This window comes from Sciurus carolinensis, chromosome 19 (genome assembly GCF_902686445.1).
Source record: "Sciurus carolinensis chromosome 19, mSciCar1.2, whole genome shotgun sequence".
Taxonomy (NCBI): domain Eukaryota; kingdom Metazoa; phylum Chordata; class Mammalia; order Rodentia; family Sciuridae; genus Sciurus; species Sciurus carolinensis.
In genome coordinates this window covers 24,455,154-24,479,190 of record NC_062231.1, presented here as the reverse complement: position 1 = coordinate 24,479,190, position 24,037 = coordinate 24,455,154, and the positions used below count along the sequence as shown (strand labels likewise).

Here is a 24,037-nt window from a genome sequence, read left to right as displayed (position 1 = left end):
TATGAAAGATGGTGGACTGACACAGACATCATTACCTATGTACACATATGATTGCATGAATGGTATGAATCTACTTCATGCACAACCATAGAAACAAAAAGATGTACCCCATTTGTGTACAGTGAATCAAAATGCAGTCTGTAAAAATAAATAATAATAATAATAAAAAGAATGTCACATACTTGGAAAAAAAAAAAGGATGTGTTTAGATCACTGAGGAATTAACAGAGTTCTCACGGACCCCTGAGACTTCCTGTCTCACCCTGCGGTATTTCCCTTTTTCCTGTGCTCCACCACTGTGATGCTCTCTGTCATGAGGTTCTTGCCAGAGCAGATCTCATGCCTGTTCCATGTCCTCGAACCTCTAGAACCATGAGGGAAATGAACCTCTTTTTTAATTGTAAAGTCACTGAGCCTGGGGTATTTTGCCATAGCAATGGAAAGTGAACTAATGCAGTCTGATAGAGATAAGGGCTAAGGAGGAAATGAGAAGCAGAGTCAAAAGACAGGTAGAAGGATCAGAGGGTAGGAAGGATTAGGGTGGCCAGGAAAAACTCTGGAAGCAGGAAAACTTTGATCCATACTCTGAAGGCAGGTGACACTATGTGGGTTCTGGGGAGGAAGAAAACCTTTAAAACAAAAGATCAGCAGCAGGAACTGAGCTTAGAGGTTGTGAGCCCCAGAAGTCAGACCAGCGTAATGCCGAATGGTGAGAGGGGGACAGGGTGCATGGAATGACATGAAGTCAGAGAGTAAACGGGGGTGACATAATCTGAGGCCATGCAAATCATGGCTGCATGTTTCCATTTCCATTCTTGTGCAATGGGAAACCACTAGAAGGGAACTTTTATAATTTCACTTTAATTTGACAGAGATAATTTGAGGCAACCAGGCAGAAGTGAAGAGATGAATAGGAGGCTCTGGCTATTGTCTAGACCTAGGCAAAACATTGGATGTGGGTCCTAGGAATGGAGCTGTTAACTGTGGTTGAGTTTTTGGTTTCTTTTAAAGGTATATCTATTTGTATTTCAGTGTTAGAGGTCAAGAGAAAGCAAAAAAGTCATTGGTGTTTGAATATGAGTGACAGAAACCAATTAAAAGGAAAAAAAAAAAGATAGGAGTAGGCTTCTTTGGGAAAGGAAGGGTATCTTTACACACGAGAACTGTGATGTGCCAAGTCAGAGACTGACACATGAGACTGGAGATGAGGACAAAGGTCAGAGGTGGTCCTATAAACTGAGGAGTTTCTATCTGTCAATGCCACTTAAATCTCTGGCAGTTGATGGGATCCCCAGCAAGCAGAGGAATGAAAGAGGCAGTCAGAAGACTGAGTCCTAGAGCTCTCCCAGGTTGCTCTGCTGAGAAAGTGGGAGTATCCAGGAAAGGAAATAAAGGAGAGAATCTGGTTGAGAAGGGATGAAGCAAGAGAGAAGATGAAGGATCCCTGTCCAATGTGGCCCCGGGGATGGAGTAGGAGGGGATGAAGCTGCCATCAGCATCCACAGTGCAGATCTTGGTTCCATTAGAATGGTCCCTGCAGTGGTTTGCAGCAGACAAGACAGATATTTGAAAACTATTTACTGAGCCTTATTCCAAGGACATTTGCTGCGAAGGAGAACCTTGACTTTGTCATGGTGTACCTGGAGAGAGACATGGAGTGAATGGATGACTTTTGTTTTTAACATGTGAGTGATTATGGAATATAAATGTAAAGTATTATTGTGAATGATTTTGGAGAACTGGGGCCAGAAATATTATGCTCTAGAGGACCGGAGAGCAAATATTTTGAGCTACACTGTCCCCATGGTCTCTGCTGCAATTACCCATCTCTTCTACTGTGAAGTAGGAGCTACCAAAGGCCTCAGGTAGACAGGCAAGGCTGTGATTTTATGAAACTTTCTACATGGACATTAATTTTTAAATCTCATGTAATTTTTCATGTCATAAAATATTATTCTTCATTTCTTTCCCAACGATTTAAAAATGTAAGAACCTTCTGTAATTTGGGCGTCCAGCCGTATTTAGCCCATGATCTGTGGTTTGCTGATCCCTGTCATAGAAGACAAAATGGGGTGCTGCAATAAAAAAGGGAGAAGGATTCTGATCCTTTGGGGACAGACAGCTTTTGCCACTCTAATAAAGACTGGACATATGAGGTCCTGGAGTGTTCACTGTTTGGATATATCCCCTACGTAGACTAAATCTTGGATTAACCAAATTCGGTATTTCTCCTGGAAGGATGAAGGAAGGAGAAAGGCAAGAGGGTTGAGAGTATGCTCAAGGGAGTGATCACAGTGGCTGACCAGGTGACTTGAGTTAAATAAGAAAAGTGAAGAAATACTTGGGAGTGTGGGAAAGTTGGACAATGAACAGGTCAGTGAGTTGGAAGTCAGAGACATGGGACCAGGATATTGGAGGCGGGAAAGGGAAAGATGGGAGGTGGGTTTTTTTTTTGGGGGGGGAACAGTGGTTTCAATACAGATTTATGAGGAGGTGTACTTGATATTAATAACCATGGCAGTGGATGTCAGAGAGTGGAGGGCAGGATGCTGGGCCCATTGAGGCCAAAGAAGGCTCTGGAGGGATGAAACCTTTGGAAATGTCTATGAATACATTGGAATCACTAAGATGTATGGAAAGAAGGGGATTGGGGGACATGGAGACAGTGATATCCTTCAAGAATTCGAGGCAGCTCAATCTCCAAGGATCTGTTGCTTGGTCAATTTAAAATCTAGGGCAAAGGAGAGTCCAAAACCAGTGCTCATCAATTTTTCATTTCATTTATTTATTTCTGAATTTTTATTATAGCATTATAATTTCAGCTAGTATTTGAGTCCATTTTGACAAAAATCATACATGCAAGGAATCTGAGTTCAATCCCCAGGTCCCCTTTTCCTTCTCTTCTTCCTCCCCTCCTCTCCCTCTCTTACTGATCTTCCTTTCACATCTTTGCTAATTTGTTTCCGATTGGTACATTCCACATGTCCATGATGGAGAAATTCCTTTTGTACATCTATGTATGAATATAACATGATTTTGTTGAATTCATTCCCTATCTCTCTCCTCTTTCCATTCCTCCCTCCTCCCTCTTATTCTCCTCTTTCTACTCCACTGACCTTCCTCATATCTTTGTGATATCCTATCCCCAAACACCTTCTTTCCATTATTTTACTCCAGCTTCTACATATGAGAGGAAAACACTTGACCCTTGACTTCCTGAGTCTGGCTTATTTCACTAACTTCTGAATTTCCATCCATTCACTGGTAAATGCCATCATTTCATTCTTCTTTATGGTTGCATAGAACTCCATCCTGTATGTGTCCATTCATCTATCAATGGGCATCTAGGTGGGTTCCGTAACTTGACCATTGTGAATTGTCTTGCTATAAACTTTGGGGGGGGGTGCTGTATCAGTATAATGTGCTGGTTTTAACTCTTTTGGATAAATACAGAGGATTGAGCTAACTGGGTTATATGGTAGTTCCACTTTTAGTTTTTTGAGGAATTTCTACACTGCTTTCCAGAGTGGTTATACTAGTCTGCAATCCCACCAACAGTACACAAGTACACCTTTCCCATTTATTATTATTCATGTTCTTGATCATTGCCAGTTTGACTGGAGGGAGATGAAATCTTATTGTCCTTATGATTTGCATTTCCCCGATGGCTAGAGATATTGAACATATTTTAATTTATTTGTTGGCCCTTTGTGTTTCTTCTTTTGAGCAGTTTCTGCTTCTTTCTTTAACCATCTTGACATCTGCCTGTGTGAAGGCTATGTGCATGTGGTATAGTTCACAGTCAAAGGCAAGCTAAGTCTACGCAGTGACAAACACCTGCATATGGCCATTTGGTCTTCTTGCCTCTATCTCAGGCCACATACTAGTCCCTCTAAATGTCTTTGTGATCGATTCCCTGACCACAACTCTGGTCATCCATATTTGCTCTTTGGGTTGAGTTTTATCTTCTTGAAATCCTAAAACTGTCCCCCAAAGGTCCTTCCTGCTCTGTCTTCATCAAAACTAAAGTTATCCTCTTGTTCTTTCTCCTCCTGCTTAACTCACACAGCATCCAAAGTCTAATCACATCTCATTATTTTGTAAACATTTTCAATAGATTATCCTTGTCGTCCCTACTATCCTGCAAGCTCTCTGAGGGAAAAGACCTCTTCCTCTTCTTTTGACTCTCCCTGCCTGGCTCAACACCTCCTAGGCTCTAACCACATAGTCAGAAGTAGAACTTTGTGATTGATCTAGCTTGTCATCCAGCACTGTCAGAGTAAAAGTTTTGCAATTATTCCTTGAATTCCCTAACCTAACTGACACCTAAAAAATCTATTATGTCAATAAGTAATAAATTTCAGAAATGGCATAAAACACAGACTGTATTAAAAAAGGCTGCATAGCAGACACTTGGTATTTGGTAAAAATGACCTTAATCGTTATTCGATGAATTCATAGTGGATGCACCATTACACTTGAACAAACATCTTCACCCTGTCTTCTTTTTCATTGTTTAAGGGGAAATTGTGAAGGCCACCAAACTTCTGAAGCTCAATAATGACAGTCTAGTAAATGTTTTATCTTGGTATTAAAGGGCAGAACACAGAAGTGAAGGGAAGTGACAGAAGACCCGAGCTCTTCTCCAATGGCTTATTTCCAACGGTAATTGAGAGCTTGGGATTAGGGTTGCTTCTGGCCTGTACCTCCTCTTATGTTGTCTCTAGAAAGGGCCGCAGGGTGTAGTTGCACTGAGGAAAGCTAGAAGAAGCAAGAAAAGTTTCATCTCCACACCTGATGCAGTCCAGTCTCTGGTCAGTGGTCCTTTCTTCAGAGAATGTGACAATCATGGTGAACTACTAAATGGCCCTCCGTTCCTTTCCATAGTACAGTTCCAAAATTGTAGTTATGTGATTAATGCACTCTGTCATCAGTTATATGGAATTATATTTCTTTTTCAGATTTTACTTTTTCCTTCCATTTAATAGTCTGATTTATTTTAATGGCTATAATGTATTCTGGCAAAATCCATTTAATTTTGCATTATCTATATTGAATGCCTCTAATAAAAGTATTAATCAAAAAAGCATGGGAGAATATCCTGAAAATGATAAATGAGGCTCAGTGTTTGTTTTATGAATCAGTCCTATTTTAATAATTTTGCAAATTTATATGGGTTAGATAAGAAACCTGAGACGGCAGAATGTCCTTCAATAAAGCCACACTGGCCAAAATGGTTATGAGCACAGAGAAGGGTTTCTTTCCATTTCTTGTATTCTTACTTCTTATTTGTGGATGTAGGAATTGAACGTTATAAATGTTAACCTAGAAGTTTCTAGTTGGCAGGGGCTAGTTTATTCAAATGAAGGTAACTGCATGATCATATATAAAATTTTTAAATAAGAGGAATCTTATTTTATATTTTCCACTGGTTCACAACTGAGATTTCATATATATATTTCTTGTTTTATTTGCTTCTGTTGAGGTTCACCTAAATATCCTAAGGCTGCCAGGTACAATGGAGCAGGCCTGTAATCCCAGCTGTTCAGGAGGCTGAGGCAGGAGGATCGCAAGTTCAAGGTCAACCTGGGAGACTTAGAGAGACCCTATTCCTAAATAAAGTAGGAAGGGCAGGTAGCCGTGTGGTAGAGCATTTACCTAGCATGTACGAGGCCCTATGTTCAATCCCTAGGATCACAAATAAATAAAAATAAATAAATATCTGGAGGCAATAATAATAACAGAACACCAGCAGCATTAACTAAGTATATATATAGCAGTCCTTCCAAAGGACAGAATGCTGGGATGGTAGCTTCATTCTTTGTGGGAAATGTAAAGAGATGTTTATCATTTCACTGGTATTTTGACTCATTATCTGATATATGAACACAATCATTTTGCTCTCTTAAAAAATAAAAGCCTGGTGTCTCTCCCAACTTTTTAATTATTTATTTACTTCTTTGCTCTTCTAAGGGAGTTCTTTGCTTGCAAGTCTAAAGTTAAGACATTCATGTAGATATTCCCTAAATTTTTTTTTTCAGGATTTTAGCTTTTACTTAAAGTGGTGGCCAATTAAAATTCAGTTTATATAGAAAATACTGGTTTAGTCAGCATTTTCACCTTTGTGATCAAAAGACCTGACAAGCACAATTTTAAGGAGAAAAAGTTTAATTGGGGCTCATGATTTCAGAGGTCTCAGTCCATAGATGGCTGGTTCCATTCCTTGGGGCCCGAGGTGAGGCAGAACATCATGGTGGAAGTGTGTGGCCGGGGAAAGTTCCTCAGGACATGGCAAATCAGGAAAGAGAGGGACAGACAAGAGTCAGAGAGAAATATCTCAGAGATCTCTCACTTATCAGGGACAAAATATAAAACCCAAAGTCATGCCCCCATGACCTACATCCTCCACCCACAACCAGTCTGCCTGGAGTTAACACCCAGTTAATGCCTGTAAGCAGATTAATGCACTGACTAATTTAAGACTCTCCTAACCCAATTATTTCACTTCTAAATTTTCTTTTATTGTCTCACACATGAGCTTTCAGGGGCACCCCATCACTAAACCATAGCAAATGCTATCACAAAATACAAACTACATGCTCAATTACATAGATTAGAAATAATACAATTCTTAACACAAAGTATTCTTCCACATTCTTTATATTTTTTGGAGTCATTCTGTTGTATTTTAAGGAGTTTTTGGGGGGGCTTTCTTCATATTATTTTTGTTGGATTTGCAGAGAAGCTAGTAACGAACTCCTAGTTCAGGGAATATTTTTGGTGGAAGTCGTTTATATGGATTATTACTCTTGTCCTAGGAGAAGAAAACCTTAGGAGTATATTTTCAATATATCAAACAATGACGTTGCTTTGGTTCAGTTGAACAATGAGTTAATTCCACCAAATAGGAATTGAATGATTACTTGCAACTAGATAGGCCTCAAAATACAATTGCCACATTTGAATCTAGTAAGATTTTATTTCCATGTCAACTCACTGCTTGGTGGCAACCTTTGCCAAACCGTTGTTGGGTTAACAGTCTTCAACTGAAATGTCAGGTAAGATGTTGGATTTTAGGAACATGAAAAATATCATGCAGGTTTTTCTGTGTCTACATGGCAAACTGAAGTTCCCATTTGGAGTGGAGTGGTCACCTTTTCATTATTCTCCCCATCCTTTAGCCTAAGGACCTCAAACTTGCATTTCTGTCTCTCTTATCTGGTGACCCAGATAAGGTTACTGACTCTTATGGACAACAAGCAAAGGCTCTGGCCTCAGAAAAGCACATGGTCCATCTAAAGGGACAACATTCACACCAGTTTGGGACATGTTTACCTGTGGGAACTGTGTTCCCAAGGGCTGATATATTGCATTTCTCAAGAGAACTCTGAGTAGTAGAGTGAATCAGTCAAAACTTCCCTGTGTTCATAAATGAATGCACCACCGTGGAACTCCACATCTTGTACATCCACAAGAATGGAATTCTAATTAGAGTAAGGTATACTTCATGTATGGATAATACGTCAAAATATACTCTGCGTCATGTACATCTAGAAAGAACAAGTAAAAAAGGAAATTGGAATGACATGGCTTTATGTGACGTATCTTGATTTTGGAACATGATTAACTTCAAAAGTTTTCATCAAAATATCATACAGACCAAGGAAAATATTTTTGGGACCAAACATGTCCAGTAACTTCTGCTTTGCTGTTTCCCAGAAACATCTTTTCAGATGAGACTGTGAGGTGGCCTCTTTACTGCCCTGTTTTGCAGAAGTCCTGCAGAACATGAATAACATATTTCCTTAACCTGTCTGGCATGTCCTGGCACATAACTCCTAGAGATTTTGTGAGAAATTAGTCTTGTGCTCCAGTTTATCTTATGAACCTCTAAGTATGTAAACAACAAACATTTGCATGAGTTGCGGAAAATTTAGATGGTTTGCTCCACAGGCAGTCTGAAGTGCTTGAAGTCAATTCCTGGTTGCTATCTAATTTTAAAGTTCTGGGTTTCACAACTTTTACTGTTGAGTTCTGAAATAGCTGTGCACACACACGCATGTGCAAAGGCAGGTGTTCGTGCACGTGGGACGTGGACTTTATTCATATCCAGCTAAAACATTTCACTTAATGAGGTCCATAAAAAATATTTGAGATTTCCTCATCTTCAGATTACTTCTTGCTACGTTAAGGGAATGTGTGTTCAAGGTGGTCATTCTTGAGTACAACCCAGAACTGTAAGAATTCCTTGATTTTTATTTTCACTGAATGAAGACATAAAAATTTCATAAAATGATACCATATTCAGCCAACAATGGGGGTTCATATGTAAATGACCACAGGGAATAAATATTCAAAAGAAATTTATGCAAAAATGATAATTTCAATCATTTTAATTGTCTAGTAGCCTGCAAGGTCCATGAAAATGACCCCTGTTATACTCAAGAGCCTATTGGTTATTCATTGGACAAGCCTGGCTCAGAAAAAGTGGCAGAATCATATTCTTCTGTCATCCTAACAACAGAGACTGATGTTGACCATAATTAGATTAATTGAACAGTGAGTGGACACTATATAATCCAATTAGTGCGTAAATACGCAGAGTGTTCCAGCTGCTTTCGTTTGTTGTCCTCTAAAATATGTCGATCTGGAACATGAATACAATTTCTCATTGATTTTATTGTATTTTCAGGGTGTTTGAAGTTACTTTTGAAAATGAAAGGCTATTCCTAGCAGGCAAGCTCAAAGAACAACATGGGAAAAGACCTGAGGATTGTTTTAGGGATAGAACCTACAGAAGAAGTGAAGATTGAAATTCACCTTTCTCAGCATGTAATGCACTTGTTTAGTAACTGGTCACACAGATTTTGAAGTCAGAGAACCTACATTCAAATACCGTGTTGTAGTTCTGTTGTCTTTTGTAAATAACTTTCCCAAGTTTTAGGTTCCCATATTTAAAATGGAATAATAGCAAATACTTCCTTTAAGGGTACTAAAAATAAAATGTTGTGTGTCAAACACTATCCCTAGCAGATAGTAATGTGCAATTATCTATATATCTGTCTGTCTATCAGATCAATCATCTGTCTAATCAATCTATCTTTCTAAACATCCATTCATCCATTTGTCCTACATCTTATCATCCCCATCATTTGTGACCTTACAAAGGTAAAACAGGAATTCAGATGAATAAAATGATTCTTAAGGCATTGTGTTTCTTTTCATTAAGTGAACTTGTCTGCATTTTTTGACATTTCTTATATATAAAAGTTTCTATTCAATATTTCACACCTAGAAAAATACCCACGTATTTTAGTAAATCTGAACAGATTTCTCCAAATGAATTGGATGCGAGCTTTTTTTCTTCAAGTCAATAATGTTTAAGCCTAACAAAAGATGTTTTCTGTTTTGATCCTCTTATTTAAAGAACGTATTCTGTAAGGTATTTGGAATTTTAATTCACTCTCATCAGAGGATGTGGATGGAGTCTACCATACACTCCAGGTACTATGGTGGCTGTAGAAATAAAAAGAGCCCGGATGATACCTCCAGCCACCAAGGAGATCTCTTTATGCCCTGAATCCTGAAGCAGAATAGATTAACAGACATACTTAAGAAACAAATGGGCCTTTTTTGCCAACGTTCTTGAGTGAATTGCATGTCTGTCCTTTTGGGGGTCTAGGCAGTACAGTGGTGCTTGGTGAGAGCAAGTACCTTGCTGTGGGAAGCAAAATGGCAGCCAAGAGGAAAGTGAGTGACCCATTTTCTAAAGAAGATTGGTATAAAGTGAAAATATAAGAAATACTGGAAAAATGCTAGTCCCAGCAACGCAGGGAACCAAAATTGTATCTGATGACCTCAAAGGTCATACCATTGAAGTGAGCCTTATTTGACCTGCCAAATGATGAAGTTACATTTAGAAAATTCAAGCTAACTCCTGAAGATGTCGAGGGTAAAAGCTGCCTGATGAACTTCCATGGCGTGGATCTTACCCATGAAAACGTGTATTCCAGGATTCAGAAATGGTCCACTGTGGCTTAAGCTCATGTTGGCTTGCTTGGCATTGGTAGGGCTGATGGTTATTTGCTGCACTGGTTCTGTGTTGTTGCTGTTTAAATCAAACAATCGAGTACAGAAGACTGCCCGTACTCTTCAACGTGTCCACCCCCTTCAGACTGAGACCCAAGAGATGTGGACAAATGACTTGAAAGAAGTGGTCAATACATTGATTCCGGACTGCATTAGAAAACAACGCAGAAAAGGTTTGCCAGTGTATTGCTCTTCTCCCTGACGTCTTCATTAGAACAGCCAAAGTACCGGCAAAGCCCGTGTTTGAACTGGGAACTCATGGAGCTGCATGGTGAAGGTCATCCTTCTGGGGTGAGCAGGTGCTCACATGGAATGAGCTAAGTCGATGCATACGAACCGTCAATCCAACAATCTGTCTGAAATTTAGATATTTAATAGTGACCAGGTCCTATCTATAATAGAGAACAAAAGAAGAAGGAAGGAAGGGATCAGGAAAGAAAGGAAGAAGTTAGTTACCTCTAGAATCTGAATCTGACACAGTTGAAATGTGATATTCCCTTGGGCACTTCAGAGTACCCAGCAAAACTGTAGTTAAGGACTTCATATAAGGTTGACAATGACTGAGAACCTATTGTTGTTATATAAACAAACCAAAAACAGCTTCTGAATATTGACCTCTAGGTAGGCCATTACTCACTAAGCAAAAGTCTGCTGCCACTGAACTCAAAATTTTCCACTAGCAATGATATTTAAAAGTGGTCCAAATAAGATTCTTTAGTCACTTAGGGTCTGCTTGCTTTGCATTCCTGATGAAACTTTGCCTGACCCCTGACACCCATTGGTAAGATGCACCCCTATATTTAGAAGGCCCCAAATTGCTCTTGGGTGCTCTCTGACATAGTGATTCCCCAAGGCTGCTAACTGCTATACCAAGTGTACCTAATTATATAAATTGCCGTACCTAGGACCAAGTGTATGTGTGTGTGTGTGTGTGTGTGTGTGTGTGTATGTGTATGTATGTATATATGTGTATACATATACACATATACATACATGTTTACATACAAATACATACATTTACATATTTACATACCCTTGGGATTGTCTTACTATCTTTTTCTGTGAAAGACTTCCCTTCTCATGTGACTCTGTTTGGGTACTGCCCAACAAGATTTGGTGATTATCACTGTGCCTGTGGATATAAATTTTTCCTGATCATCCCCCAAATCCCTGGGACCCCTTAAAAGTACGTGCCAAGGACTGAACAAAGAACTGAGGATTCAAAGCACTTGACCTTGAAGAACATAGAATCTAAATGGGGACAAGTATCTTATGAATCATTTTAATGTAGTATCATACTTTCTCTTGAAGAAAGATATCCAGAGACATAAAATTATGGAGCAGTTATCTTAGTTTGGGGCAAGTGGGGAAAGGTTTTTTTGAGGTAGATGAAATTTGAGCAATACCTTGAGTAATAATGAAGATTTGGGTAAAAATGGGAGAACACAGAATATTTTCAGCAGAGTGAATAACAGAAATTTGTTAGTGAGAAGCATTGTGATATGTGATAATCACCTTCATTCTCATTAGCATTGATGCTAAACTACCAGTGCTGGAGAGATTACACCAGAACTTTATTGAAACTATCTTATTTAATTCTTAAAATCGGCCTTCTATGGTTGAAATCATTAGTCCTGTTTTATGGGGAACTGTGCTTAGTTGGTTAGCCACCAAGGTGACCATAACCTGTCACATCAAGTGCAGAGGCTCTCCAAGATCCACATCCTTGTCCTTGAGCAACAAATATTCAGTGTGGTAGGGTCTTTATGGTTCTCTAGTCATGGGTCTGAACTGTACTAGAATCATGGCATTCCTTGATCATTTTCCAGACAAGAAAATGTTCACAATTTACATATAGAGTATGTCTTAAAATGTCAAAGGGTTGCTGTATCCCCAGATACGTTACTGCTTTACCTTAAAGTATGAAGTGGAAAAAATGTTAAGAGATTAAATTGGAAGAATACATAAGGACTAGAGTCTTACCCATGCCCAGTGCTGTGGGGCTGTCAGAGCAGACTGATAGGGCTAAGACTTTTTGTCTGTGTGCATGTGTGTACGTTAAGACCTGGAGAAGGAAAACCAGAGATGGAAGTGGTAGTGGAAGTTCAGTGCAGGAGGTAAAAATTAACAGATCAAGGGTCTTATTCACAACAGTCTTGACAATAAAAAGAAAATGAATGCACACACACAAAATGTAGTGAAACCCTTGAAAGGAGCAAGTCAAATGGTTTGTGAGTGAATGAAGAAGTCATCTTGTTTAAACCAGTGTGACTTAAAGACACTATGGAATATGGAGGTGGGGAAGATAGAAAGTGGTCCTGGGTTGACCAGTTGAGAAGGGACTGGCTCTTGTGGAAAGGAGCATGTAGAGTGAGTAGAACTGAGACCCCCAAACCAGAAATCCAGTAGCTCACAACTGTCGTGAATCACCCAATGCCTGCTCATTATTCGGGGCTTCCCCTTCACTCCAAAAAGTGTCTCTGTAAACAATAAAACTTTTTTTTTTTTTTTAACAAAACAATTTCTGAAGATGCCCTACTTTTGAAGATGGGATGCAGAAGGAGGAGACCATGGTAGAGTGGGAGAAGCAGCATTCAGAAATGTAGGAGGCGAGAGCTGACTAGGTTAGGATCTCAGTCAAGGACACCTGGCTCCAGGAAGCCTCCTTACAGTGACCCTGCTCAACATGGGCACCAAGGTGTCACAGAGCTTCTGAAGAAGCATCGTGGGACTGTTATTTTGAAGACTGAAGCCTATTTATGAATTTCAATATTTATCATAAGATATATTTTATATTTTAATTACATATATCACCTCTTGCAATATTCTAAACACAAATATGAGCATTACTTAAAGTAGTTATTTTATCTGATACATTTTATTTTATAAAATGTTGGTGGCCATGGCTGTTAAGAGCCAATACCTAGAATGAGCAAACTTGGAGTTAAAAAAAAAAAAAAAATCTTTCCTAGAACATTTTTGTGTGTGTGAGAAAATTTTTTGATGGTGTGAAAGAACGTTCTTCACTTCATTTTTTTTCATCTTCGCAGCAAATAATACAGAATACTGCATTTTTAAAAATATTCAAGAACTTCCTGAGATTTTCTTAGGGCCCCTTTCAATCATTTTATATTAAAATAATTTTCTTTGGAGATGATGATTGTGTCATCATTCCTAAGAATAATTAAATATTCAAGCATTAATTTTTCTACCTCTGTTAAGACTGTTTATAAATAGCTTGAAGTTTAAAGGAATTCTCCAATATTACTTTCATTAACTTCAAAAAAAATCTTTCATTACTTTGCAGATTGAAATTTTATCTTAAAATTACTTTATACTGTATCATATTTGGACAGATGATTTGGTGAAGACATAAACTACCGTTAAATGGAAGGGATGTTTCAGTGGAGATTAATCTTATATCATCAGTCAGATAATAAGCATCTTATCTTACGGCAATGTTCATAACTGCATATTGGATATGCAGCTAAACACACTGCTTAATTTAATTTTCAATTTATTTCAGGCAACTGTGAGTGTAGAGATCGTCGACAGGACTATAAGTCTTGACTTTACATTTTACTTTTTCTAGAAAGTATTATTTACTTGCTATGCTTTGAGCTCCGTTGTTTTAATGGTTCCCCTAGAAGACAAATCTCTTATTAGTATATTACATCTGTGTTGTTCATCACCAGCCTAATAATTCACCACCATTTGCACTGATTAGAAAACTATTTTCACAATTTAAAGGAATCTAGAATTAGTCACTTGGATCTTGTTGATCATAACCGATTATGGGGGCCTATGTGTCTTTGGGTAGGAAATATATTACCATGACATTTACAAACTTCCAGGGACTAAATATTTTTGTTAGTGTGCAGGTGTGTCTTCCTTTGTTTGGTAACAAATAGCCATGTGAGGGACCTCGCTGGAATCTGCCTTTTGCGGCAGAAACAGAAGGCATTTGCGGGATCTCTGGAAACATTCTTGCCTCACGCTGATGATCTGTGCCTGACCCCAGTCTGTGTCCTGGGACCGAGTTGTAAGGCCCTTGATGAGCATCTAATGAAGGGGGATCTGGTTTTGCTTCTTTAGAATCAGGACAAGCTTCCCAGGGTTTTCAAAGGAGTCTTACTTTTGTGTTTCCCTATGCTTTTAAATGCATGTGGTTGATTTTTTTTCCCCCTACGGGTAACCAGCATGTGAGTGTTAAAATGAATGCTGTGGTCCGAAAGCCTACCCTCTGTGTCTAATGAATTTTCACTCCATGGGCTCCTGCCTCTCCTCCCTGCCTCTCCTCCCTGCCTGTTCTCCATTCACCCAAAGGTGGATGGTTGGAGTCTCCAGAATATGATTATCATATTCATTTAAAATGTGTGCACAATGCGCTGCAGAAAGTTACGGAGAAAGTGGAAATACCTGTGCCGTTGTGGAGGCTGTGGATCTGCCTCCCTTCAAGGTCTGCCACATCCATGCATTCACTGCCTCACGTGCTCACCGAGTAATTACCGAGGCCCAGATGAAAGCCAGAGGCAATGGTCATCGGCATCCATAGCTATGGGTTAAGTGCTTGGTCCTCTCAGGTGGACAGCAGACGTGAATTCCATGTTCACATACATAGGTAAATATTTATATAAGCAAATAAATAATACACATTTACTTCAAATAGGTAGGTACATGCAAAGAAGGAGAAATACTAGAAACCTAGAGCAAACCATCTGTATCCAGAGGATCAGTCAATCTTCCCAGAAATAGTGGCTTTGGGGATAAAGTGCATTATGTCATTAGTATTCATTCACGTGAAAGTGGAGGGTGGCTAGGAGAAGCTTCTCGGCAACATGGAGGAACTATCCTTATTCTTTGGATTTTTTTCACATTTAGGGCAAATTGAAGTTATGTGGGATCCAGGAGCATTAAGCTAATCTGCAACCTTTAAAACATTTAAATATTTACACGGTCCATTTAAAAATCCTTATTTTCTGTACATTCATTATGGTGGGATAGGTGTGAGTTCTGACTTCATTTTAAATTACTGTCCATCCAGGCTGAGGTCTTCACATTCAGGAATTTATATTTTGTCATCTATGTTAAACAATGTTATGTATTAAAGTGAGTTTTGAGGTGTGATGTTTCAGATTTGTCACAGGAATATTTTGGCTTCAGTTGTCGATTGGTACTTTGGGTAGTGGCCCCTGGCCTGCCACTTAATCCAGTTCTGTTTAACTGAGTCAGTGCCTTGCAAGTGCTTTTCGAGTTGGGTTGAGTCCTGTAGACCTGCCTGGGTAGAAACAGCATCATCACCTGCTCACAGACTCTGGGAAGCCTTCTTCTTCCTTCCGAGGTGTTTCATCCTATCTCACCAAAGGACAGATGCAAATTCTCTTCATTCCTTATTGGCTGAATGAAGACCTGCAGCCCATGACCAAGTTCAGCCCCAACATGTGATTTCATATTGAGCTGATAATGGTTTTCATCACTTTAAGTTGTTTAAAAAATGAATATTTTTCAACCTTTGAACTATGAAATGAAATTCCCATTCCAGGGGCCCCAAATGAAGCACTGTCAGAACACAGCCATGTCCGTCTGTCCTGGCCCGTCCCTGGCTGCTTTCACAGTGCAAGAGCAGAGGACAACAGGTGTGGTAGAGACCTCAGAGCCCACAGGGACCAGAGCATCAATTATTACACACATGTACTTATGAGCCCGTCTCGAGATCCAGCAGTTAAGAAGGCAGGACGTGCCCAGCCCATGAGTTCTGCACATGATTGGGAGAGAGATATGAACTTAAGAGTTGTGGACTTCAGATGGCAATAATTGCTAGGTAGAATAATATAATAGGCTTAGGCACAGATATGTCTAAGGGCAGAGGGTGGAGGCTACATTATCCATGGAGGTCAAACCAGGGCCACGAAAGAGGAAATGTTTGATAGGACCCCTGAAGGAGGCAAGATGGTAGCCACGGAAAGTAGAAGAGCAGACAGAAAGTTTGAGAAGAGCCCTGAGACTGGAAAGAACTTGAAGGTTTCTAGAGAGAGAAGCCCAGATGGAGAGGAGAGTGAGTTCAGCCATGGTGGAAGGGGTCCCCTGAGCCTCTCTTCCCCACAGATGTGCTGGTTCCATGCATCTAAAGTGTCATCTGCATAGTTTCTGTCTCTCCAGGTGGTTCTACTGAGCAGCTGGCTTTGAGAACCACAAATATTTGACCTTATAGACTAGACCTTGATAAAGAGTTTTCATCTCTTGCCAGGCAAAGTGGCGCACATCTGTAGTCCCAGAGGCTCAGGAGGCTGAGGCAGGAGGATTGCAAGTTCAAGGCCAGCCTCAGCAAAAGCAAGGCTCCAAGCAACTCAGTGAGACCCTGTGTTTAAATAAAATGCAAAATAGAGCTGGGGATATGACTCAGTGGTCGAGTGCCCCTGAGTTCAATCCCTGGTACCCCCTCAACCCTCCAAAAAAGTTTTCATCTTAGTCTGAGTGCTAGGAGAAACCAGTGGAACATTCTTGCCCACAAAGCAGTATGGCCAGAATTATATTTTAAAATGTTCCTTTAGGTAGTTATGCAGAAAGTGTGGAGCAGTTGGAAGATTCTAGAATAGTCCTGTTCAGAGACTTGTACTAGGGCCAAAGAGATGGTGGTGAAATGTGTCACAGAGAGGAGTCCCATCATAGAGATAGGGTCAAAAGGACTCACTGATGGATTGAAAGTTGAGAGTTGGGAAAGGAAAGGAATCAGTATAACCTAGTGTATTAGTCAATTTTATGTTACTGTAACAAAACACTAGGGGCCACATGGCTTATAAAGTTAAGAGGTTTATTTGGCTCATAATTCAGGTGGGTAGAGGGTCCAAATAGCATTGCTTCAGTGTCCTGGAGAGGCCTCCCTGATTGGGTTACAACATGGCAGATAAGCAGAAAGAGAAATAGCCACATGCAGAAGAGGCCAAGCATGGTGGCCTTGCTTTATAACAGTCCAGTCTGGAGAGAACTAACCCATTCCCCAAGACTAGCATAATCTCTTCCAGGGGTAGCACCCAGGACCTCACTAGCTTCTTCACTAGGTCCTGCTGGTTAAGACTCTAGCATCTCAACACCCCTACCTGGAGACCAAGCCTACAGCTCAAGAAGCTCAGGAGGACCAGGTACACCCTAAGCATAGCACTTAGTACCGGGAAGCAGGTATTGCCATTTGTGCAGATAAGAAAGTAGAGAGTAGCAGACTCGGAGGTGGGAGGTGGGAATTGGGATTTTATGCTAGACAAGTTGAATTTTAGATAAGACTGGATTGTATCAAAAATTCCCTCAACCACAAAATCAGAACAGAACAAAATCTAAACCAAAATGAACACCTACTCTATGCCAGAGCCCATTCGGAACACCAGGATTTATATCAGCTTTAAAAACCACAGATGAAATTCCCCATCCTTGTGGGACATCAGAGGACAGGTGTGGGCTGTAGGGTCTGAAGCTCAGAGGGGAGGGGCCACGCAGACAGGTGCAGATTCCAGGCCCTTCAGCTGAAGGGTCGCTTTCCCTCAAGCTGTCGCTGAACAGAGGGAGTTTTTAGGTTTTATCTTTGGATGGCATGTGAGCTGTCTAAGAAAAAGGCTGCCTTAACACAGGCTATGCAAGAGTCAAGTGCCACAGCGAATAAATTTAAAGGCACCTCACCAGCTTTACCTATTCCTGCTGAGACGTCACAGGGCCAGCCAGCCGGAGCTGCAGAGGAGCTGCAGAGACCTAAGAAGCCACCAGAGCTGGCGCGTGACTGATAATGGATGTGACAGTACTTTGCATTTATATAGCACTTTTACACTTGGGTCTTCACAATAACCCAGAATAGTGGGCTGAGCAGGTGTTATTATCTATGTTTTACAAAAATACCTCCCAGAGGCGAGAAGCATGTTGGAAGAAGTGAAGGAATGTAAATGCAACCTGATGAAGGTAATGGTCCTTGAAAGCGAGATAGAAAATGAGTGTGTTTAGAGGGAGGAAAGTTGCATTAAACATCTATGGTTTGGTTTTAGTTTCTTCTTCTTGTTTGTGTTATTTATTTTTTAATTAGTTACATCAAAAATGTTGGTTTATGCACTCGCGGTGATGGTATAATGAGCACGCTTGTTTACAAAAGGGATCTGAAGTCCACAGGCCCAGGAAGGCAAAGCCTGTCCATGACGGGGTAGTGCCTGGACTCTGCTTTGGTGGGAAGCCCAAGCCCGTCCCAGGGTGGTGAGCACTCCCAGGTACAGAGAAGATGCTTTGCAGGAACGCAGCGAGGGTCCATAGGTGGTAGCCTTGGTCAGGAGAAGCTGACAGGTATACTGGCTTGTTACATGGGATCCCTCATTTGAAGTATTTGTAGCTAGAATTTAAAAAACCTATTAAACATCCAAAGCCCACAGAAAAAACTCCCTTGGAAGTGGATTCAGCACACACATGGCCAATTCTCAACCACCCACACACCACCTGAGTACAAAAATTCTGTTTGTACTCTGAATTGTCTATCAATCCTCCTTCCATTTAGGGAGATCCTGAAATCTGTTCTCTTTGCCTTGAACCTACTCTCCATATTGGTAATGACTTCTCTGAATGGCAGTTGGTGATCCCTGGGCGAGTCTTCAGCATTCCAGAGTGTATGAGTCAGCTTTGTAAAGCTCTTTGCATGACCTTCTATTAAAGATGACTTACAAATGACCTTTGACACTAAAAATTAGCTGAACCGTTATCTAAAGGATACATGGACTGTTCACATAAATACACCCCCTTGGAAGCAAAGTGACATTGTTACCGCCATGTCAGTAGGTTTTCCTTTAATTTTATGGGCTTATAAGTTGAAATGGTCACATAACTGTAGATAGTAAAAGTAATGTTATACATAGTTTTATAGAAAGGTACATTAGATCTGCTTTAGCCAGTGAGCTAAATCTAATGCATAATAAATGCAGTCATTTCCAGCAGTCTCTGAATGCAAGAATTTGGTATAAGGCAAGAAATATTCATCTCAGTTATCAGTGATCCAAAAATATAACACCTGCACGTGAAGCACAAGATACCTAACTGGGTGATTCCTCCCCAGTCAATGTAACTCTTGGACGTAGGAGTCTGAGCTTATTTATTTTCAAATAGGAAAATTGAGGTATGGAAGCCCAGACTGCATTGCAACTTCATAGGGTTAATGAAGTGAGTATCTCAATTAGGACTTTTTAAAAAAATCCAGTCTTCATCTCTAGGAAAACAGAAAAATCAATGCTAGCCCCCAAACCTACCCATATACACACACACACAGATACACTGGAGAGGCTCAGAGTAGGGATGTAAGACTTTCCGTCTCTCATTTCACTTCTTCCCTCCTCCTGTTCTTTCTCTCCTCCTTTTCAAGGCATTCTGAATTTCAGCAGAAGAATAGGGATATCACGATGGTTGCTGGTAAAAAAAAATGTACCAGCTAACCCCATTGAAGAAGGGAATGCAATTATATACTAGAAATGAGAACATGGAGATAATTTGAAAGGGTCTAAAATGTTTCTTTGATAGGAAGCAATTCATTTCACCAATTACCCAAGAAATATTATTTCCTAAGGGAAGATAAGCTAATAAAGGTAAGAAAGAAAGAGAAAAAAAAAAAAATCAGAATCTCTATTACCCAGAAACAACTGCTGTTTACATTTCAATGTGTGATCTTTATGATTTTTCTCATGAGAATTTATGTGTTTACAAAAATGGATTCCTACTATACATTATTCTTTCATTCAAGGATTTTCAAACTGTGGCTTATGACCAATTAGTGGGTTAGAAAATCAATTCAGTAGGTAATGACTGGCATTAAAATAATTAAACTGGAACATAAAGTAAGCTAATACCTAGAGCAGAAGGGAATATGGTCTCAGTTGTACACACATGCGCACACACATGCACAAATGTGTCTGGAGTCACGGTGGGGGCTGATTTCTTGCTTTAATGATTGAAGATTACTGATTCAAAATGGTGGATTTCATTTTATGGTCAGTAAAAATACCAGAAAGTCAGTACTGCAGTCTGGCTCCATCTTGTATTTATTGTGAAAACACTTCCTTTTTTAAAACAAACATTGGCATCCAAAATCATTTTGAATTCTTTCTAAACTTTTCATCAATGAATCCCCTTTTCTTGAGCAATACGTTAGTTCCAGTTTTGTGGATATACGCAGCACTGTGGTGAACATCTGTGTGTTCCCTTCCAGTTGTTTCTGCAGAATAAAGGTTTAGGTTGTGTGTAGACCATGTGGTGCTCAGAGGAGAGCAAGCCATTCAAAGTTTCCAGTCTGCTTGATGGACAGACAGAATCCTTTTGTTTGGAGAGTGTCTTGGCTGTTTCGATGATTGATCCCCCTTCACTTTCCTCTTGGAGGAGACTTCCAGTGACTTTGATCATCATGAGAAATGATTTGCAAACCATTTCATTTCTGCTGAAAATGGTTTGGGAAATAAGTCAAACTCTCCTTTGGGCCTATGTTACTGCTACCTTAACATAGCAACAAAACACCAGGTGTTTGGGATTCCTGCATCCTCCATGGAATCTGTGGTGGAGACCTTGAGGTGTTTGTGTCCCCATGTCTTCATTACTGAGGCCAGCTGACTCACGAGTAGGTAGAGCCTCTTACCTTGCTCAGACCATACTTAGTGTCACATGGCTTCCTACCTGCCCTCATGCTGCGGTGACTGGCTTTTGTATTGTGTTTAAAAAGAAAAATACTTATGAGTTCAGAGGCAACAGACTTCTTTGGTGGTTTGTCTTCTGTTAGCCACACTTTAAATTCAGTTTCATGAACCATTACACTTTTTTTTTTTATTGTAAACAAATGGGATACATGTTGTTTCTCTGTTTGTACATGGCGTAAAGGCATACCATTTGTGTAATCATAAATTTACATAGGGTAATGTTGTTTGATTCATTCTGTTATTTTTTCCCTTCCCCCCCACCCCTCCCACCCCTCTTTTCCCTCTATACAGTCCTTCCTTCCTCCATTCTTGACCCCCTCCCTAACCCTAACTCTAACCCTAACACTAACCCCTCCCACCCCCCATTATGTGTCATCATCCACTTATTAGCGATATCATTCGTCCTTTGGTTTTTTGAGATTGGCTTATCTCACTTAGCATGATATTCTCCAATTTCATCCATCTGCCTGCAAATGCCATAATTTTATCATTCTTTATGGCGGAGTAATATTCCATTGTATATATATGCCACAGTTTCTTTATCCATTCATCAATTGAAGGACATCTAGGTTGGTTCCACAATCTGGCTATTGTGAACTGAGCAGCTATGAACATTGATGTGGCTGTATCTTTGTAATATGCTGATTTTAAGTCCTTTGGGTATAGGCCAAGGAGTGGGATAGCTGGGTCAAATGGTGGTTCCATTCCAAGTTTTCTAAGGAGTCTCCACACTGCTTTCCAGAGTGGAACCATTACACTTTTGATGATCTATATTTTTTTTCTTTATTTGGCTGGCAGTTTTCTTTGGGCCACATCAGAGAATTAATCTAACTTCCAAGGATTGGTTCCTAAGTCAGTTGAACTCCATCCAGTAGAGGACCAGTCGCCACAGTGCATGTTAATTGTTGACTTTTCTGGGAAGGAAACCCTGTCCACCGGTCAAAAGAAAACCCTGGCCATTGGTCAATAACTCTATTGCCACTTGAAACAGATTGTGGGATTGAGGACCGTGGGGAAGGTTTTGAGTGACTAAACCTTGCTGGCCTTCAATCACAATTAAAGTTTTGCTTGCTTTAACACTCGTGTAATAACGAGTAACTTCTATATTTACTGGAAGCAGTCTCAGAATTTACCTCCACCCATATACACGCACAGCTCATGTTAAAATTACACACTGTGACAGGTCTCTCTATGCACACTGCACCTAAGACAAGCTTTCTGGAATTTATTTGACATGATGAATAAATATAACAGAAGATCAAAAAGTTGTCTCTGGAGTCTGCCTATGATTCCTTTGAATTGAAACCTTTCTACACTTTCTGAGATTTGATAAGAGAAGGCCTGAAATTGCCTATCATAGTAATTATTTCCAGTCGATAGGCTAATCAGGGTTTTCCGCAAGTTGCAAAAACCGTGCCAGCTTGTGGTCACTGTCTTGAAAGGGCTTTCATGTTCCCATCCTCGCTCAGAAGTGTGGAAACTTGTCAAATGCACTGTGTGGAGCAGGGGCCGCCACTAGCTTTCTTGTATGTAAATAAAGCGGAAAAGCAGCACAGCAGTTCGGAAGCGTGTGCCCCTCCTCTCTGTGGAGGTCACGACAGACTATCATGTCAGAGAGCAAAGTTTCAGCGACTCTCACTCACAAGCAGGCCAGGGACTGAACGTTTAATAAATACAATCTCATTCGGGGTGGTTAGAGATAATTCAGATTGGAGAGACCTCTAGTGGGCATTTCTGGCCATGTCTGAGGATGGAACCACCAAAAACAGGGAACACAAAACTTGCTTTAAAAATCCCATTCTCTTTCTGTAAACACAGCATTCCAGTTGTACTAGCACAGAAGTGTTACAGCTGAATTCACATCCCTCCGTGAACTTTGCACAGTTACGAATGGGAATTTTATTTAGATACGGTTTGCCAATATTTTGTTAAGGATCTTTGCATCTATATTCATCAAGGATATTGGCCTAAAATTTTCTTTCCTTGATGTGTCTTTGCCTGGTTTGGGTATGAGGGTGATAGAATGAGTTTGGTAGGGTACCCTCCTTTCCTATTTCGTGGAATACTTTGAGAAGTATTGGAATGAGTTCTTCTTTGAAGGTCTTGTAGAACTTGGCTGAGAATCCGTCTGGTCCTGGGCTTTTCTTGGATGGTAGGTTTTTAATGGCTTCTTCTATTTCATTGCTTGATATTGATCTGTTTAAATTGTGTATGTCTTCCTGGTTCAGTTTGGGAGGAGCATATATCTCTAGAAATTTGTCAACGTCTTTGGTACTTTCTATTTTGTTGGAATACAGATTTTCAAAGTAGCTTCTCATTACGTTATGTATCTCAGTGGTGTCGTGATATTTCCTTTTGCATCATGTATTTTAGTAATTCGAGTCTTCTCTCTCCTTCTCTTTGTTAGTGTGGCTCAGGGTTTGTCTATTTTGTTTACTTTCTCAAAGAACCAACTTTTTGTTTTGTCAATTTTTTGAATAGTTTCTTTTGTTTCAATTTCATTGATTTCAGCTCTGATTTTAGTTATTTCCTGTCTTCTACTACTTTTGCTGTTATTCTGTTCTTCTTTTTCTAGGACTTTGAGCTGTAATGTTAGATCATTTAGTTGTTGACTTTTCATTCTTTTCTGGAATGCGCTCCATGCAATGAATTTTCCTCTTAGTACCACTTTCATAGTGTCCAGAGATTTTGATATGTTGTATCATCGTTCTCATTGACCTGTAAGAATTTTTTAATCTCCTCCCTGATGTTTTTTGTTATCCATGTTTCATTCAATAGCATATTATTTAGTCTCCAGGTGTTGGAGTAATTTCTCTTTTTTATTTTGTCATTGATTTCTACTCTCAGTCCATTATGATCTGATAGAACACAAGGCAGTATCTCTATTTTTTTGCATTTCCTAAGGGCTGCTTTGTGGCATAACATATGGTTTGATTTCGAGAAGGTTCCATGTGCTGCTGAGAAGAAAATGAATCTGCTCATTGATGGGGGGAATATTCTATCTATGTCTATTAAGTCTAGATTATTGATTGTGTTATTGAGTTCTATGGTTTCTTTGGTTGGATTTTGTTTGGAAGATCTGTCTAGTGGTGACAGTAGTGTGTTAAAGTCACCCATAATTATTGTGTTGTGGTCTATGTGATTCCTGAAATTGAGAAGGATTTGTTTGATGTACAGGGATGCACCATTGTTTGGGGCATACATATTTACTCTCGTTATGTCTTCCTGATTTATGGTTTCCTTAAGCAGTATGA

The 24,037-nt window shown here is 39.9% G+C and overlaps 1 pseudogene; it reads left to right on the top strand.

Moving 5' to 3' along the window:
- Positions 1-699: 699 nt before the first annotated feature.
- The window catches only part of LOC124970980 (40S ribosomal protein S3a-like), an 84,221-nt pseudogene continuing 60,883 nt past the window's right edge, over positions 700-24,037 (top strand).